The 6,971-nt window shown below is 37.8% G+C and overlaps 1 non-coding gene across 1 annotated transcript; it reads right to left on the bottom strand.

Moving 5' to 3' along the window:
• Nucleotides 1-3,912: 3,912 nt before the first annotated feature.
• Nucleotides 3,913-4,019, bottom strand: LOC120279867. The gene has a single exon (XR_005542168.1). It is a non-coding gene; the product is annotated as a small nucleolar RNA R71 (small nucleolar RNA).
• Between the last annotated feature and the right edge of the window lie 2,952 nt (nt 4,020-6,971).

The raw sequence follows: 6,971 nt of genomic DNA, 5'->3' as shown, positions 1-6,971 counted from the left end.
GACACTTAGAAGAATTGTCTTCTTTGGTTGGTTTTGTCCCTGATTTCACTCTATATGTGTTACAATCCCTAAAAATTTGTAGTAGAGACAAACATACCCAGAATAGCATCATTTATAGACAAAATACGCTAAAATATAAGCTAAAGAGTACATTTGGAGGTATGCAAAATATGATATAAAATGCACTCATCAAATACCGACACACTTGAATCATTGCTTGTCCTCAACAAATTTCTATTTGATGTAAATGAAAGGATAAGTGCATGACCTCTGATCTCATTAATATAGAGTGCACTAAAATTTAGAGCGATCAAAAGCAGTTAGGGACAAGATCACAACTACTCAAATAAAAACCTCACTCTTGTTTTAAAACCCTAATAAGTGTGTTTACCCCTGAGTTGAATGCCCCATGTGCTACTGGTTTAGCAAAATGAACAATGACTTTAATTCTTACTAAACTAACTAGGTAGTAGCTTCATACACCTTAAAGATAGCCCTTTCTCCCAATAGGTCATCAAATGTACACTTGTAATTCCCAAAATTCGACTACTCAAGAGTGGCTTTCACACTTTCAAGGCGATACCTCTTTCTACCATCTTATTATATGATAAAAAAAGTAATCGAGTAGGGCATCCCACAAGGAATCTGACTTTCTAGTTTATTTTAATGAGAACACACAAGACTCCAAAAAAATTTTCAACCCAAACAAGTTGCTCCCTAACTCGGGTAATGTGAATTGATCTAGGTTTTTAACAAAAGAGTGAGTAAACAATTTGACTCATACTAAGGGCCTTAACATGCATAATCCCCCCCTAAACTTAAGATTTTCTATCAACAACAATCATAAATCCTCCTAAGTCATGCAATTATCCATAAAAATCAATCATCCATAAAACAAGAACCCTCGCCACGGTTAAATGGTACATTGTCTGCAATGTATAAGTATAGGTAGTAAAGTCTAAAGATTGAGAACCAAAGTAAAAAGGGGGTTTGTACGACTTTCCTGAACACAGAGAGTGATGTTGCCACCCTCAAGATGCATTCGATTAGCTAATCCACCACAACCAATCTTGAGATGAGATGAGAGACACAAAAGTGAAGCCTAATAATCCAAGCATAATAACATAACAAAAAACTAAAAATGCAAAAGGAAGGTGCATCAAAATAAACAGACCAAAGTGTTAGTTTAATAGGGAACATCTGTTACTAACTGAACTCACACAAGTCTAACAAAATACGAAAAGAAATACAAGTCCAAATACTAAAAACTGAAAAGAAAAGTAGCTATGCAATGATCAAAATGGAATGCTCTCTAAAGAATTAGAGACAGCATTAGGGGAAGATAAACTGAAATCCAAGGCTCTATCGGTACTGGTTACTCCCCATGGTGTGGTGATATAATAGGGGAAAGACGGCTCAAGAGATAAATGAATCTCCAAGTGCTAGGCGATCTTGGTAACACTCCACTGAAGCCACCGGAATACTGAGACAGAACAAGTACCCTGATCAGAGTGGTTTGATAAAGCACACTGATAACTGCTTGAGTACACATATTTTTCTATTTGTTTTACATGCATTGAGCATCATTTTTACTATGGTTTATGTCTCATAAAGTGTATTTTGTATTCCTTTATGCAAATAGGTTGTGAAGGCTTTGAAAGAAGAAAAAAGAAGCAAAGATTTGTCATGAAGACACCTTTTGGGAGTTTTTGTATAACACAAGGATTAAGGCACAAGAGGAGCTCATGCACATGCGGGGTGTGTGCTAACTTCCAAGAGACTTCAAGCTAAATTATGAGTTAGAAGAACATAAAGGCAGCTACACTCCTATGTTCCTACTTGTGAGAAGAATTCAAGAACCTTCTCAATGATGGTTAGACGATGAGAAGTCTTATAATCTACCACGTGGACTTTTGCCCATCCATGTGGCCTCAAGAGAAGAGTGTGGAGCCTTGTTATGAAAAGCATTGTAGCAAAGTACTATAGCAAATCACTGTTCATGTGACTGTGTGAAATTTCCATTCGGTCGCGTGGGTGTTTTCTAGCCTACACGGTCTAGTGAAGGTACGTGACAGAACCAGTTTTTTTTTACTATAAGTAGCCCTTTTGCCCTATTATTTTTAGATTTTTTGCTAGCATTTCAAAGGTAAAGCGGCTAGGGTTTTGAGAGGAGTTCTTTGGCGAATTTGGGGGGCATTCCTCATCAACTTTTATAGACTTCGTTATAGCAACAAGGAAGCCTTCAACAACCTAACTTCATAGAGGGATCCTTTAATATGTTGAGTGACCCATCAAGGCCATCATCACGAATGCAAGATATTGCATGGCTTTTATTGAGTTTCATTGCATTATTATTTGATTTGTAATTTACCCCATGGAGGGCTAAACCCTAGTAGGTATTTGTACATGTGAACCCTAGGATCTTATCTTGGTATTAACTTACTTTATGTTTTCTATTAAATCAAAGTTTAATTGAGGTTTAATCTTGTTTTCTCATTTCTTTCATGTCGTATTGATCCTTGTTGTTGATTTGTATTGCATGATTTGTTGCCTTGGTGAGAGAGAGGTCTCCATTAGAGTTAGAACTCCAAGATTGAAGGGGGTTGAGAGGGTGAGTCATTAGATAGTGGAGTGTCCCCTTCTCCTCCTATTAGTACATTTTATCTCCGTATTCCCTAGGATTTATCCAATAATATTTTGTGTAAGGCATGAGATTGAGAGATTTATACACCGGGACCTTGTAGGGGGTTTGGGATCTTTCACCTAGAAGTAGGGTTAGGTCTATCCTTAGGAATCAGGTGTATGCTTAGGAACTTCTAGAGTTTATTGTTGTCATATGTGGTGTGAGGTGTTGAGATTGAGTGATTTATCCCCCGAGACCTAGTAGGGGACTAGTATCGGTTGCCTTGAGATAGGGACCGATTGTTCTTAGATTACCTTGACTCGTTTAACTCAGTTTGGAAACACATAGTAAGTCTAGCATTTCATGTTTTATCCTAGGGGGAGCAATGCCCGGGTATCTCATCTTTATTTATTGAGACTTCCCAAAAGTCAACTTTTTCGTTCCTTGCTTGCGATATTTATATTCTTCTGATTGAGTCCGTTTTACCAAAATCTTGATTCTGACTATATATCAGAGAAGTGGTTACTACTAATACTTCCGTTCCCTTGGATTTGATTACCCAACTCATTGGGTACTTTATTACTTCGACACCTATGCACTTGCGTTACACGCATGTAAGAGGTGTGTCATATTTTTTGCGCCGTTGCAGAGGAATAGTATATTAGGAACACTAAGACTTGGTTACTTTAGTCATTACCTTTTTCATTATTTTCCTACTTCATACTTCTTTATTTCACCATTTTTATTGTTTCTTTTCTTGATTTTAGCTACAAGGTATGACCTGAGGGAATCCTTTGACATTGGTTGAAGAAGATCCTGAAATTGAGCATAGAAGAGCAAGGAACCATCACAAGAACAAAGTCTTAAAGCTAAAATAGAGGTTGAAGGATATGAAAATATGGAAAAATAAGAGGGACAGTAGAGAAACACTTTCAGATTTTTCTCGACCTACAGTTCATGGGATACAATCAAGCATTGTTAGGCCACCAGGTGTAGCTCAGAATTTTGAGTTGAAGGCTTGTTTCATTCAGATGGTTTAGCAGTCCACACAGTTCAATGAATTAGCCGATGAAGACCCGAATAACCACATTGAGAACTTTCTTGAAGTGTTCGACATGCTATAGATTAATGGGGTTTAAGATGATGCAATTTGCTTGAGGGCTTTTCCATTCTCATTGAAAGGAAGAGCAAAACAGTGGCTCCATTCATTGCCAAGAGCTTCCATCACAACATGGAATGAAATGGTAGAAGCTTTCCTTGCAAGGTATTTCCCTTTGGGAAAATTGGGGAAGCTTCGAAATGAGATCTCTTCATATGTTCAGATAAAGCTAGAATCATTACTTGAGACATGGGAATGAGTGAAGGATCTCCAGCAGAAGTTTCCACAACATGGATTCCTGAGTGGATGATCATTCACACATTCTCATTGATGTGCCCGTGAGAGGAATATTAGTAAACAAGACCCTAGAAGAGGCAGAATTCAAGAGAGAAGAAGAACGTTGATGGAATTCATGAGATTCCACAACATGGGTTGAATAGATATCAATGGAATGCAAGAGAGAAGAAGAAAGTGGCTGGAATTCATGAGATTGATTTGGTTAAATCCTTAGCAGCACAAGTTGAGGCATTCAGCAAGAAATTAGACACTCTAACCTTACCAAGAGTGGTAGCAATCACTAGTTGTAATGGTTGTGGGGGTTCACATATGCCATCCAATTGTCCTATTTCAGTTGCGATTTCATCCCCAAGTGAACAAGTATACTTTGTGGGCAATGCGGGAAGAGGACAAGGTAACCCTTATAGCAATACCAACAACCAAGGGTGGAGGAACCACCCAAATCTCTCATGGTGTAACCAAGGGCTTCAAAAGCCTTCTACCACACCAGGATTTTAGCAAACATCTTCCATTCCGAAGAGAGTTTCAGAGTTGGAGAGGGTTTTGCCAAAAGTTTATTCAATCAACCGACACAAGATTCCAAAATATAGAGGCAATACTTTGTAATCACACCACTTCCTTACACAATTTGGAGAACTAAGTGGGACAAATAGCGAAGTCATTATTGGAGAGGCCCAAAAGAAGCTTGCCAAGGAACACCGAGTCTAACTTGAGGAAGCATGTGAAGGCGATCACTTTGAGGAGTGATTGAGAGCTCCAAGGGAAGCTCACTGTTAAGAAAAATTCTGAAATTCTCCAAGGAAAATTCCATACTAGGAAAACTACTGAAATTCCTCAAGAAAAAGCCAAGAGATAAGGTGCAAGACAAGAAGAAGGGGACAGCTATGTTACCCCCTTCATATACACCAAGAATTCCCTATCTGGCGCATTTGAAGAAAGGCCAATATGATGAGCAAAACAAGAAATTTCCGAATCTATTCAATAAGTTGCACATTAACATCCCATTGTGGAGGCGTTGTCACAAATGCCTCGGTATGCAAAGTTCTTGAAGGACCTCTTGACCAATAAGATGAAAATGGAGGAAAGTGTAGCTGTGGTTTTGGAAAGAAATTACTCAGCAATGCTTTATTTTTTGAAGAGAAGAAAGATCCGGGAAGCTTCATCATACCATGTAAAATCAGAGGTTTGGGCGAAGAAAAAGTATTAGCTAATTAGGGGGCCAGTATTTATGTCATGCCATACACTTTAGTTTAGAAATTGGGGCTAGAAAAGCGAAGGCCAACCCGAATGATGTTATATCTGGCCTATCGTTCAGTTCTTAATTTAAGAGGTATAATTGAATATGTTTTAGTATAGGCTGACAAGTATATTTTTCCTGTAGATTTTGTGGTGCTTGATGTTTGATAAGTGCTTGTGTATAAGTATTACTAAGTATACTTTTTTTTACATTGAGCAGCACTTTTATTAGATTTTAAGGTTCATTTGTGTGTATTTGTGTTCTTTTGTGCATTTAGAGTTGTGAACACAAGTTTAGAAGAAAGGAAGCAAAAATAGGTCATGGACGTAATTGTTGAGGAAACTCTTAGGCCGAACAAGGATTAAGGCACAAGTTGTGTTGATAGACAGGTGGGTGTGTGCCAACCTCCAAAATGTTCTAGTAAATACACAAATTGGAGTGCACAAAGGCAGTCACACTGATATGTTCTGACTTGTGTAACATTGTCAAGAGCTTCGTCAATGTGTTCAAAAGTGAAGATGTGACATGATTTACCACATGGATGTGTGCCCAATCATGTGGCCTTGATGAAGAAATTGAAGTCGGAAGTATTGTAGCGGTTTACTGTAGCAATCAATGTGTGAGGTTTTTACAGTATCCCTTAGGTTTGGGACTGTGTCTTTGGATCTCCAAGACTCGTTAAACTTCCATTAGGCGGCATAATATTAGTTTTGCACTTGAAACAATAGTCTTAGGGTAAGCATTATCCGAGTACCCAATTTTACTATGAATTACCTCTCTTTATTCCTCTTGTTTTCTCTTTTCCCTTTTATTATATTTTCATTAATAATTTGAATCACAATCACAAATTGGTTTTCACTCTAGCTAAATAGCAATATTTCTTGTTTCTGAACAACTATTCCCTGTGGATTTGACTACCCACTCACCAGGGTATTTTATTATTTCGATGACCCGTGCACTTGAGGTACACACATGCATTGGGTGTGTCATGTTTTTGGCGCCATTGATAGGGATTAGGTGTTTTAAAAGCATTTTCACTTTGCTATTTTAGCTATTAGTCACTTATTCTATTTCACACCTTCTTACTCTTCCATCATTCTGACTTGGGTACTATCTGTTAACATTTACAGAGAAAATGATCAACACAACCCAATTATTAGATGCAATCATAGGAATGGTTAAAAATATAGAACAGAAGATGCAGTTGTTTGCAATATAATCCACTTCATGTTGTTTCATGCAAGAGCAACCCATGATTAGCTATTCTGTAGAAAAATCGATTATTGATCACATTGATGATATTTAGGATCATAATTTTGAACTATCCAGTGTGTTGAATCAGTTTGCAAAGTCGGCGCTGTCATCCATGGGCTATCATCAGGAAGGAAGTTTGGAAAGGGTCATTTCTTAGTTGGATTCATTTTATCAAGAACAAAGGCATGAAATCTTTGTACTGGGGGTTGCAAATGCAACTGATGAAACTTGTGAGGCAAAAAATGTGGACATTATGGAAGATCATTCAGACCCACAAGTACAAGAAGACGGCTGAGAGAATGCCCTTAAAAAAAAATTTAGCATAGTTCAAGGAATTCGATAGACTAAAGGTGAGTAGATTACGATCATTTATCAAATACCACCCGACTTGGAGCTCAAAACCTTGCCTGCACATTTAGATTATGCTTTTCTAGCAGAAGGTTAAAGCTCACTATCATTGT

This window comes from Dioscorea cayenensis, chromosome 16 (genome assembly GCF_009730915.1).
Source record: "Dioscorea cayenensis subsp. rotundata cultivar TDr96_F1 chromosome 16, TDr96_F1_v2_PseudoChromosome.rev07_lg8_w22 25.fasta, whole genome shotgun sequence".
Classification (NCBI taxonomy): Eukaryota; Viridiplantae; Streptophyta; class Magnoliopsida; order Dioscoreales; family Dioscoreaceae; genus Dioscorea; species Dioscorea cayenensis.
This window is presented reverse-complemented; position numbering and strand designations above follow the sequence as displayed.